This window comes from Heloderma suspectum, chromosome 3 (genome assembly GCF_057233095.1).
Source record: "Heloderma suspectum isolate Gila_16-S chromosome 3, 16-S_ref, whole genome shotgun sequence".
Classification (NCBI taxonomy): domain Eukaryota; kingdom Metazoa; phylum Chordata; class Lepidosauria; order Squamata; family Helodermatidae; genus Heloderma; species Heloderma suspectum.
In genome coordinates this window covers 159604427-159617980 of record NC_139460.1, presented here as the reverse complement: position 1 = coordinate 159617980, position 13554 = coordinate 159604427, and positions in this window count along the sequence as shown.

Genomic DNA, 13554 nt, shown 5'->3' with positions numbered 1-13554 from the left:
GGGGGAGGTCAGGACAGTGGCATGGGGCAGTGGGCTTTAACCCTTTTCCTTCACTGTGGTTCCAATCCAAATTGCACCCATGCAATGAGAGACTCCCACTATGAATAGCAGGGGGTGGGGGACTGATCAGGGCCATGGTGGGGCAAAGGCTGAAAACCTCTCTCTTCCCATGCTACTGTCCCAATCTAGCTTCTCCCCCACACACACACTGTCCATTTGTGTTTAAAACAGCAGGTACTGTACACCATGGCTATAAAGACATGAATAACAGCTTCTCTAGTTTGGCCTTCATTCATCATCTGTTGCCTGACACCAGGGGTATGCCATTGAACTGGGTGTAGAACTTCTGGATTGGCTATCCAATTTCCTTTTTAGAGAACACACACCCACACACCAAAATGGTGTGTGTGTGTGTGTGTGTGTGTGTATAAGTGTGTGTGCCAGTGTCCAGGGAGGCTGCTTTGCTCTGGGTAGCCTCCTCGCTTCAGAAGGGAGACCCAGGGCACAGAGTGGGTCAGCTGTCATGAACTTAAACAAACAAACTTTCAGGTAATACCCCTTGTCACTTTCCCACCCCTAGATAGCTTAGCAGTAGAGTGGGAGGGGCTTTTGAAAATGGGAGACAGAGTAGAAGTGGGTTAACCCTCTCTTTCTTGTGGTGGTGCTGATTTATCCCCCTATCCAGTGGATGTGGGTCTAGCATCAGGGAGAGAAAGCCAGTCAGCCACATACCCAGTATATTGTTGCACTGGCTGCCTCAGTGACTGGGGGAGGGGGGGGAATTTAAGAAGTAATATTTTCTTCCCTTCTCAACCTCCAGTTCTCTCTTTCCCTTGATCACCTCCCCCGATCTCTCACTGCCATGCCTTCCCTCCTAACTTTGTTTCCTATTGCACAAGAGTACACGCGTGCCAATTTCCCATCAAAGGCAGGCAAGGTTGAGCACCTGCCCAAGGGCCCACACTCCAGAAGGGGCCCACTAGCAAGAGCCCCGTGGAGTTGTGCCTCCTCTTCACCATTGCAACCTGCTTTTTCACCTGCCTCTCACTCTGGCTCAGACAATGGCGGTTGTGAAAAGAGAAGCCGTAGATGCCGCTGCCCTACTTGCTCCCTGGCATTCTGCCTGTCAAGCAAGCAAATTATAGCAATTTTGAGGAAGAGGGTGAGGAACAGTAGCAGCAGATGACAATGGTGGTGAGAAGGCAGACTCACTAAGGGAGGGGTCCCATTGAGTGTCTTGCCCAAGGGCCCTCCAAAACCTGGAGCTGGCACCGCATTTTCCTTTGTTCTGTTTTGGTGTTTCCACCACCCTGAGGGGCATACAACAGACCTCCCTTTTGTGCATGGGTGGTGACAATTTGGCTATGTAAGCATCGGCACTCTCCCACTGCAGATTGGAAATTGAATATAGGAGTAGCTCAATATGCAGTCAGTGGGTTTGTACTTTTCAAGGCCAACATTCCTTCATGATAGGGCTTCCCATTGTTATTCTGTTCCTTGGGATCCTAATACCCCATTTTAAATTAATTTAATTTGTTGGAAAACTGATGGCAGCTCATGCATCTTCTACCATCAGGTGAAGTTATTTATTTGTTTGTTTGTTTGTTTATTTATTTATTTAATTTTGCAGTATCTCAACATCCATAGACTTGCAGTTTTGGTCAAAGTATAATTACAGAAGCTTTGTCCCAAGCAGTCTCAACCTGCTGAAACCAAAACCAATGAATAATATTTGTTGAAACCCATGAGAACCAAAAGGGTGTGTGTGGGGGAACTATTTTATTTATGCTATCCAACTGGACTTGATGCTGGTTTGAACTTGCAATTAAAGCTGGTACGGGGAAAAATAAATGTATATCGTCAAAATGATAAGAATGAATGCTCCTGAGATCATGTTTTGCCTTTAAGCTGCAGGAATCAGGATTTCTTGTTATTGCAGTCTCAACCTACATGAGAAGCTTGAGAAAAACAATCTGGTATTACTAAATGAACACACAGATATTAGAAGGGCACAATTTTATGAATCCTACCCAGTTGTTTCAGTAAAGTGTACTGCATGTTCTTTCTTTCCCTTCCTACTTTAATAAAAGTTTGCTTTTAAAAATTGCCCAAAGGAAGACAGTATTGTCAGCGATACATCTGATCTGTCTAATAGACGTTTGTGCCAAATGTCATCTGAAATTTTGAGAGAGAAATCCCTGGCTGTGAAGCACATCTGCTACAGGGATATTACAGCTTGATTTCACAGCTTTTCCAAGCAAATTTGAATTACAAGTGAAAGTCGCAGAAGAGTCACAGTACAGCTTAAGGGATACTGTGGTTTTATATATGTGGTGGCTTAATGCAGGTTGAATCATGGAGAGTGTGCACATTCATGTAATGTGATAAAGAATGACAACAAAGAAACAGCAGACGGGAATTTGAACTTGGTTTGGTCAACCTGACTAGTCTCTAGAGATGGATAAATTCTCCCTTTTCCTTTGGATTGATTTGGAAATTAAGAACTTGGACAAAGTTCTTAAAAAAAATGAATTAACTCTGATCATTTTCTGAGGCAATCCAAGACAAGCAGGAGCGGTAGCTCTGTGGCAGAGTATGTGGTTTGCACTTTGCATACAGAAAGTCCCAGGTTCAATCTCCAGCATCTCCAGGTATAACTGGGGGAAAAAAAAAAACCTTCTTGAAACCCTGGACAGCCACTGCCAGTCAGTGACATACAATGGACAGCTTCCTTTATACACGGGTACTTTGGGCTCATAGAAACCTTTACTTTTTTAATTAATTGTTTTAATTTTTTCTGACAAGCATCACTGGAAATCACTGATGTACAAACAAACAAACAAAAAACCACCACCAAACAAATGTTAAATCGTATTCCACTTCCCGCCCCACAGAAAAAAATAACACCCCCCAGACAATACCTAGGCAGAATTAGGAACTAGTTATTTTCAAATAATTTTAAAATTGAGCACCAAGGGTTGTTACAATTTGACTTTTTCTACAGATTGTGTACATGTAGCTGCTTGGGAAGGAGACGCTGTATCAAAAGGTGTGCATTTGTGAAGCTCATTTATTTTTATAGGATGGTTAAACACCTCCTCAGATCTCTCCCACAGAAATCAGTGAGGCATTCTCACTTTGTCTGGCTTGTGCCTTATAGACAGATTAAGCTGGAGCACTTGCTTCTAAGTTGGTTTGACTTCCATGGGATCAAGGTGGCATAAATTAGGCATGGACAGTTTTCAGGGTGCTCAGATCTACTTGGCTTTGTACTTGAACCCCAAGTCCTCTAACCACATGTAAAATAGTGGCTGATTGAGATTCTGTGGCAAGACTTGAAAATCGCTTTTCACCAATGGTCCCCATCCAACCCGACAGAGCAATTTTGCCAAGAAAAATGGGCAAAAATTGCAGGATCCAGATGTGCAAAGCTAATAGAGACATACCCCCAAAGACTCACAGCTGCAATTGCTGCCGAACGGGCTTCTACTTATGCAACCCACAAATGACAGTTTGTTTTGGTTTAATTAACTTTTCTGCCACAATAAAAATATTTTGCTCCTTCAAAGTGTAAAGTACGTTGTGTAAACCAAATGGTACAAATGCCAATAAATCCATTTTAATTCCAGGTTGTAACACAACAAAATGTGGAAAAGTGAAAGGGGTGGTGGTGTCTGTGAATACTTATGCGAGGCACGGTATAGTGTGTGTGTGTGGGGGGGACCTTTGTTGATATTTTTAACAACTGGAATTTAGAAACCCTTGTTGATCTACTGCAAACTGTCCAGTGATCTACTAGTTGATTATGATCTACCTTCTGCCCACCACTGGCTTAAATCCATGCAATGCAATTTTAGTAAGTATGCAGTTTCAAATACTATATATAGGCAGTTCACCTGTGCCAGATCAAAGTATTTGACCACCTAGCCCAGAATTGTTTTACTATGGCTGGCAGAAAATTCTCCAGCGTCTCAAGCAGAGAAGGGTCCTTCTCATCATGCACTACCTGAAACTCTTAACTGGAGATGCCAGAGGCTGGATCCTGAACCCTCTGCATACACATCCTGTGCTCTGCGACTGCTACTGAGTGATGACCCCTCCCCAAATACCCCAGCTGGGTAGTAAACTGTCTCTGTGATCCACCAATGACATTCTGAAGCTGACTTGAGTCACACTACAGCATAACAAAAGCCAGATCATTGGTTTATATATTATGCTCTACAGCAGGGGTGTTGAACCTCAGGCCTGAAGGCCCATTCTGAAGGCCCAAGGTTTCCCAGATGGCCATACCTCCTTCCCATTCCCCACCCCCTTTCCCTCATTGGCCAATCATTTGGTAGTTTCCTGGCTTTTGTGTATTTATCCCCCTCTTTCTAGAATATAAAAGGTTGATGTGCCTATCCTCGGGCCTAGTTACTGGCAGTAAGAACTCTAAGCTAAGATACGCTGGTATTTTTGGTGTTTGGGCCCTGCCCTTTTTGCCTTTGGAACCGCCCGTCTCTGGAATGCAGTCTCCAAAAGCTTCTCCAAAATGGAATTCACCCCTTGGGCTGGAAGAGGTTCACCACCCTGCTCTATAGTATGAGCGCTTTACTTCCTATTCCATACTGAAAGCCTGTTCTGCGATGGCAGTGTCACATCATGATTTGAGATTGTATTCCAGAATAGTGGACAGTTCTTCACTTCCTAAGTACTTCCTTTGACTTTGGCCCAAAACGTTGCAGAAGCTGCTTCTATCCGCTCCTTCACAGTTTTCCAAATGGTATCACTGTATTTACTAGTAATCTGTACATCGATAAATGTGTGATATCAGAAATCATTTTATTTATTTTAAAACCTTTATACCCCACCTGTCCATTAAAATACTCAAGGTGACTTACATCAGTTGCAACAAGAAGCACACAATATATTTAATATTTTACTTACTTGGGCTGGAATCCTATACTCACTTTCCTGGGTGAAAGTCTCATGGAAATCTTGCTAGCTAGCTCTGAGTGGAGCAATCCTATGCAAATTTAGACAGAAAAAGTCCCACAACTCCCAGGTTTCCCCAGCCAGCATGTTTGGCTGGGGAATGCTGGGAGTTGCAGGAATCTTTCTGTCTAAACATGCATAGGATTGTGCCCTTAAAGAGTTATTACTGTAACTCAGCATGTGTGCAAAGCTTTAGAGGAAACAACATTAGCCACCAAGCAGTGGAAGCAGATAGTTGCACTATTAGACATTTTAGTTCTTAGGAGGGTTTTTAATTATTGCACCTGATGTGTTTTCTTAAACTGGTTTTTAATCCATTTCCCTGTGTGAGCTGCCCTAAGAATGGTTTGTTACAGGGTGGCATATAAAACAAACAAATAAATATTATATTAAATATTATCTCAGGAAAAGCCAAAAGCCGTCGCTGTGAACGAGCTGTTTGCATGTTGGGTGGAATTGCAACATGTGCTTGACTGTAACTGTTGGAATATGTTAAGGAACAAATGAGTGCTTGGAACACCTGGGCCTTCTCACCAGGCACCCTGGGTAAGTAAAAGTTCCTGTCAGGCAGAGAGATTGAGACTGGGAATCACTTTTTTTTTTTTTGCTTTATGGGGTGATGATTAAAAAGCTGACTGTTTACTGTTAGATCTTGTTGCTGCAGGGTCTATAAAAGCTACACCTTCCTTATGATGAATGCCCGAAATAGAGGAATTTGTGAAGCTTTGCTATAGAAAGCCCTATGGTGCACTTCCTATTCGCTGAAATCACTACTAGGATGGGAGATTTTGAGATACACTAAAAGCTTGGATCTGGCTTTGCAATCCCTCTTGGTGTGGAGCTGCGGAGACCAAAAGAAGCCATAGGAGACTCCCTGCTGCTGCCTGCTGGTTGCAACACACCCCATTTGCGGCTGCTCCTTGCTGGAGCATTCTACATTGCAGCATCCTCAAATTCCTGCATCTTTGTGGATCAGGCCAGAGACCCCTTCTTATTGACCGCATCCTTGAAACAACTGTCTGTAAGGCCAAAGACATAAACTTCCATCTAGACTGAGAGGCAGTGGAAAGTTTGGACGTGGGAAGAATAACCCCTAGGCACTGGCACTGGACCTAGGTGGTGACCCAAAAGTTACATGTGGTGTGCATGTGAATGCTGGTGCCACATGAGCGGGGCCATTCACGTGGCTCTCCCAACCAGTCATTGGCAACCCTCTCGCTGGACAAGCCACATGTGCTTAGCCTTACTTGTGTGGTTCTTCTGGGATTCGCATCTATGCCACATTCATGTAGGATCACAACGTGGGGAAGCTGCTTCTTCATGTCTGCATTGGCAACTGAAGGGGCCCTAAGATAAAACAGAGAAAGGGGGTATAGCCTGTGTGAAACAGGACAAACTTCCTCAGATGAGCAGATTTGGACAGTATTGTTCATCAAGATATATGCAGTGCAGGGCCAGCCCAAGATGTGTTGCTGCCTGAGGTGAGGATGACCCCCTCCTCCTATTCCATGTACAAGAGCTGATCGGACTGGCAGTTGAATCTTTCTTTGACACTGGCAATGGGACAGCATCCTCCACCACAGCTGAAGATGGCCACAGACCAGCTTGGGGATCCAAAGAAGGCCACATGGTCCATACCTTGTTGCTTGCCTCCAAGCATCTGCTGCCTGAAACAAATGTCTCACTCTGCCTAATGCAGTGGAATCCTATGCATATTTACACAGAGGTGAGTCTCACAGCATTCAACAGAGATTACCCACAGGGAAATGTGTTTAGGATTGCAAACTTAAAATGTCACCTTTTAATTTCCATGCATTTATTTTAGAGCCAAATGCACCAGGGCTTTGCTTTATCAAGAATCAAAGCTGAATTAAAAAGCACTGTGCTAGAAGATGGCTGACATAGTCCTGTGTCTGTCCAGGATTAGATCTGTGAGGATCTGGATTTTTTAAAGAAGTGTAATGAATCCTTGCAATTGGCGTGGAAATGGACTAAATCGTGGAGGGGTGTCGCATTAGGATATTATGCAGAAAATGACACCAACCGCTTATAAAATTGTTCTTCCTCGTATATTTGCAAACCAGCTGAGGGGAAACTCATTTCACTTGCTGGCTTAACTTTGATCTTGCCACAATAACTCTTGATGTTCTGAGGGCATCTATTTATATCTCCTCTTTCTTTTACATACTCTTCCTTGTTTACATGGATATACTTTCACACTTCCCTGCCAATCTATTTCACATATTCATGTTGTGCATGACATGCTTCATTTTTGCTGAGATGCATATAAGGAGGATTAATACCCTTCTGTATCCAAGATTAATATAGCCTTGCACAAGAAAACTGGACAGAATGGCAAGTCAGCTTTTCAGACGCCACTTATCACTGCCGGTGGACAACACAATATTCACATAAATTTTACCAAGTATGATAGTACCCATGGGTGCTCATGAATTTACAATTTCCTGCACTATAATCATATGTATCCTCCTTTAAGTAACTAGCTCTTTCCATTTATCACGGAGCCTCCCTTAATAGTCATATTTCTCTGCTGACACCATAGCCATGTTGCTAAATCAGCTAAAAAACTTTCTTTATGGAATACATTTAGGGCATTTTTTTTTTTTTTTTTAAAAAGAAGATACTTCCAACCCCAGTGTAACTGACTCCTGGCTTTCAGAGTAAACATAGAATTGGAACTGCACATGCACCTGCTGTTCACAATGGGAAAAGGATGTTTTGTGTATTTCTCAGAAGGCAAAGGTGTAGCACTGTGGGATTCTACCACCTAGTGGTAGGCCAGGGGAAATATTTCCTTCTCAAAAAACCACCACTACCTGTCCACTACCTGTCCACATTATTTGGGGGCTGATTTGAGGGTAATCCTGTGTAACGCAGCAGCTTCACAGTAGGGTCAGGTAGTACGATCATGGACTTTTTTCCCCTCCCATAGTAGTCTATCCTGGCACTAGCCTTCAAGTGATCCACCCCAATGTAGTTTGGGTCAAACAAACGTTGCAATACTAACTTCGCATATTCTTTTCAAACTTGGTGCCAATGGAGTTTTTCAAACTTGGTTCGAACTGAGTTTTTCAAACTCTTTTCAAACTTGGTGCCAATGGAGTTTTTCAAACTTGGTTCGAACTGAGTTTTTCAAACTTGGTTCCAACTGAGTTTTTCAAACTCTTTTCAAACTTGGTGCCAATGGAGTTTTTCAAACTCTTTTCAAACTTGGTGCCAATGGAGTTTTTCCTTTCTTTAGCTGTTGTGTGCAAGGGGATGAATTTAGGGGGACAAAGCAGCTGGGTGGAAATGTTTACAACACCCTAATTGTGTATGGTGGTCCCAATCCATATTGGGATTCTGCACGCTTACACTAAAGTAAAAAAAGAAATTAGGATCAGTGACATGCTATGCATTTAACACAGCATGTAGTTTAGCCCAGAGAGTGTGAAAACAAGAAGCTGGCATCACTTGTTTTTCCACCTTGGTTATGGGTTATGTAGTAGACAGGCTCATGACACGAGGCAGTCTTTCTAATTCATTGAACCCAGGTCATTAAGAAGTTTATTAGTAACAGCGAGAGCCTTTCACTGTGCCTGGAAAATAATGAACCCATGTATATAGTTTGTTCGTTTGTTGTTTAGGCGGTATAACCAGCCCCTTCCATGCATTGAATGAAAATGCTTTTAATGAACAGACTAGGTTGTCCCACTGCCACCATGCTCCCCCAACAAATGGCCATTGACTTACATTGGGAAGAGTTCTCAACACATAAAGATGTATGCAGGGAGGGCTCCTAAACATAAGAAGGACAATGGTTGGCAGGGGCCCTCCATTCAGTAGAAGGTCTCCACACCTGTTAGCCTGTATGCATAGCTAACTCCTTCCAACACATATCAGATGGATGGTGTGTGAGGTGGTGTTACCCCCACAATGGTGGAGGGCAGGGCTAGCCCACATGGCCTTGCAACCCACCCTATATATGTGCTCAGTGCATGCAGGGGTCATACGTACCCCACCTTTAACACATTTTTATCCTGCTCTTCAGCTGAAAAGACTCCCAGAGCAGCATATACAGGATCAATAAAAATCACATCACAACGGTCTGTGTCTGCAGGCTTACAATCTTAATAAAGGTGGGCCAAAAATTGCACTTCTCTTTCACAATGGTGGGAGTGATTTTCTGCTGCTTTTAGGAGTGGGGGGACCTTTAGTGAAATTTTCTGCATTTGGAGGGTGCCGCGTTCACTTTATTTAACTTGTCAAGGTTGCCAAGGAGTAAGGATAGGAGAATCAGGGATTCTTGAGCTCTCTGAAATTCTCTGAACTTCGCTTCAAAACTAGTTTTGGCTCACCCCCATTCTCATTTGCAACCTGTTGTTGTTGTTTTTTTGTTCGACCAGGAAAAGTGCACATTTCTTTCTCGCCATTGACAAAAGCATCAAAAAATCAAATGTCAATAGTGTACTTTTTTTAATGAGTGCATTTCTAAAGTGTGCATTTCTTGAAGTGCACTTTTTTTTAAAAAAATGCACATTTTTTAAATGTGAATGCAAGTTTGGGAACTTGTTAACATTTCTGAAGAACATGCACTTCCATTCGCATTCACATTCAGGGTTGCAAATGGGGCATTTCAGAGTGATGTGCAAACTGTCTGAAACAGAATTCTTGTACATCCCTACCCAGGAGTCTGTTTGTGTTTAAAATACATTTAAGCCTCACGAGCACTCAGAGCAGTGAAAGACTCTCCTCTCTGCAACCCCCAGCTGGCCACACTTCCTGGAATGGCCATGGGAGGAAACAACAGTATGTCATGTGACTTCGCATCATTCCTTCTCATGGGTATTGAGGAAGTGAGGGCAGCTGAGGGGCTGCAGAGAAGACAGTCTTGTGCCACTATGAGTGATCATGAGGCTTTAAAAAAAAGTTTAAAGTAAGAGGGAGAAAGCCTTCAAAGTTAAATAAGGCCAGTGCTGACTCTCCCCTCCTAAAAACCTCTCTGAAGTTTGCTGGACCCCTAGTCTTTAGAGACTTCTTTGGTTTGCCCCATCCTGCCCCAAGAATAGCCAAGGAAAGCTGGGCTGAAAGGTTCAGTCCAGCTCTAAATCTGAAACACACAACACAAAAGGAAAAGGGAATGGGGGGCAGGGAAGGAAACAAGCAAGCTCAGGCAACAGTTTGTAAAGTTATAAGGTCCTTATAATGACCAGTTTGAATGGAAACAGAGCAGGAAGAGGAGGAGCTAAAGGCAGCTGTTCTCTTGGCCAACCTGACGGAGTGGGCCCTGCTGGTCTCTCTCACTCTCTCTCTGCTCTGGCCAGATGGGACTAATGTAATATATATCCTTTGAGATATTTATATTTATTTTATTTAAAATAATTGTATACTAACTTTTGAGGCAAAGCTTCCTCAAGCCGCTTTACAAGACAAATGAAAAAGCAATAAAATATGAAATACATTTCACTAAAGCAGCCACATAAAACATTTTAAATATCAGCAACAATTTTAAAAAAATCAATTTATAAAATAAAGGTAGGAATCAATTCATTCAAAAGCAGAGGTGATGGACCACCACTGTTCAAAAGCTGGAAAAAACCACCAAATAATCTGTGGTCAGGAGAAAGGGGGTGTGGTGAGGAAAAGGGATGGGGCCATCTCCTCCTCCGCCCAGGGTATGATTGGAACCCCAGGAGGGCTGGATTTTGCCTGTGGCCCTGATGTTCCCCACTCCTGCTTTAGAAAAATGGTAAGAACGTTTTTAATTCACCAGGTATCTGTGGTTCGAATTATCTGCTGTTTGAATTGGGATGATGATGATGATTACTACTACTACTACTACTACTACTACTACTACACTGTTTTAATTAGTGCTGTGCTGAAAATTTCTCCCAGATTTTTTTGACCATTCTCATTCCATTCGATAGAAAAGAAATGGCTTTTGAAAAGAAATTACAAGGAGGAGAAATTTTGGAGCAATTCTCATGGGCTGGGTTCAGGGTTCTTGTGCTTACCTTATTTATGAGGTGGCTGAGGAGTGTGCATGAGTGTCCTGTCTGTCATCATACAATAATCTCTGTGGCAGCCTGTAACCTCCTCAGCTTCCCATACCTCAGTTAAAACCATAATGAGGGAGATACCCTGAAGCAATTCCTCCCATGGGGCTTGTTCAGTTCAGGAAGTGCAGGTGGCCTGGGAGGCCGCACGGCAATGGAAAGATGTGTAACACAGAGAGAGCAAACACACACAAACCCCTCAGCCACCTCACAGTGATTTGGTAAGCTCAAAAATACCACCAAAATAAATTCAAAATTCTGCCTCAAAAAGGTGGAAGCCTCACCACAGTTGATACTGTTGCCACCTACAGAAGCAGTGCAGTAAACCAAAAACTCTTAGGAAAAAAGAAAGAAGCTGTGCTACGGCCCCTGCCAACAGTGAGCCCTATCTGTGAGAAACTGTTGGAGAATTTCTCCTCCCCTGGGAGAAATTTGGTGAAATTGTCCCCCCCTCCCTCCATTTCTCTGCCCAAAAATAGGCTGGAGAATGTTGAGAGGCCATTTGCACACAGCTCTAGTTTTAATGCTTTCTGCTTCTATTGTTAAATTTTGCTGTCAAGTTATGTTTGTACATCTTTATGAGTGTAAACATACAGGGACCCTTTTGAGGTGGAGTAGAAATAATATTTTATATAAAACATAAATAAATTGAGACCTTCCATTGAATACAAAGAGATCAAGGGGCAGAGCCAATGGGCATATTGACTTTGGAGATGCAGCCCATGGGCCTTCTCCTCCAGTCATTCAATGAAAAGGGCCCACCAGTGAATAATAATAAAATGTACCCATTGAAATTTTGTCAACTTGATATTTTGTTGATACATCTCCTCTTTCCGAAACAGAAATTCAACAGTGCCTTGTAATTCTATCTTTATTGTACACCAAATGTACATGATGCAAGTTGCAAGACAGTATTCAGAAATGTGATCTCCAAATATATTCAGGAATATGTCTGTGTTGAGCCCTCCTACGGTTGGATAAGCTAAGTGGCCGCAGGGCGTGTTTAACATGGAGATGCTCGATACCTACCAGTAATTACAAATGTTTCTCCTGAGACTGCACAAACCCAGGGAAATTTTGGGGAATGACATTTTGCCGTTAATCACTGAAAAGAAAGTCCCTGTGTCCCTGTGTTCTGTGTGTATTAAAGGGAGCAGAATGAATCATTCTAATTTATTCATTGAATTTCCTCCCTTCCTGCTCATGAATTCTGTGTGATCAGATTACAACGGCCTCAGATTTATTTGTTATTTGGGAGTATTCATGAAATGATGTTAATGTGAATCTTTCTTGGCCTTCAGATTATTTGTAGGCAGTCTTGATTGAAAATATTTGATTCATGAAATTAAAAAGGGGAAGACCTATTGTGTTCGTTAGATTTCTCTGAAAACACCAGGTCTTTTGCTCCCGGATTAGATATTCAGAATTTTCACAGACCATACTGTCGTATTGAGACTTTATGACTTAAAACCATTTTCTCTGTGTGAATATTCAAAGTTATTCATTAGCACATGCCAACAAAGCTTAATCACAATTGGAAGCCTATCATTATTTAGGAAGTGAGTTAATGACTCTTAGTGTTCCCTTTATTAACAGAGACACCGTTTGCTAACATTTTTGGTAAGTGTCAAACAATGCATACATTAGGAGCATGGCTAAGGAAAATGGGATTTAAGCAGCTTAATCATGTGTGGACTGCAGAACAAAGGCCATAATCTCAAGCTGAGTGTCAGGGCTGGTCCCTGGTAGTGTTGGGGCAAACTGGGAAGTAGAATGGCAATCATGCAAGAACCTCGTTGGCTCCTGAAGTCACCTGACCCCTGCTGAACTGGAAGGTGCAGTACTATTTTGTGGCCATCTGTGGTGGTATCATTATACCAGCTCTCTGGTTTGGGTTTGGGGACACAGTGATATTGTGGTTGCACTTGTACCTACAGGATTAGTTTCAGAAAGTTGCATCGGGGAATCTGCTCAACCTCATGGCATTATAGGTGTGGGGTCCCACAAGGTTCCATCGTATTTCCCACACTCTTTAATATCTATACATTTTTGCTGGGTGAGGTCATCCAAGGTTCTGGAGTGAGGTGTCATCAGTACACTGGTGACAGCTGATTCCATTTCTCTTTATTAGCTGAATCAGGTGAAGCTGGGGAGGTGTTGAATTGCTGTCTGGACTCAGTAATAGTCCAGCTTCTGAATCCTGAAACTGAATCCTGACAAAATCGAGGTATTGTGCATAGGTAGTCCTGGGTCTGCAAAGTTGGTGTATGATGTATTCTGGATGGGGTGGCATTCTCCCTGAAGGAGCAGATGTGCAGCTTGGGGGAGCTCCTTGATCCAACATTGTCACTGGAATCCCAGATGGCTTGGAGTAGCTTTTACCAGCTTTGGCTTGTTCACAAGCTGTGGCCTTTCCTGGTTAGAGATAGCCTGGGTATGGTGATCCATGTTCTGGTAACCTCCAGGTTAGAATTACTATAATACATTCTACATGGAGCTGCCCTTGATGATGTTTCAGAAGCTT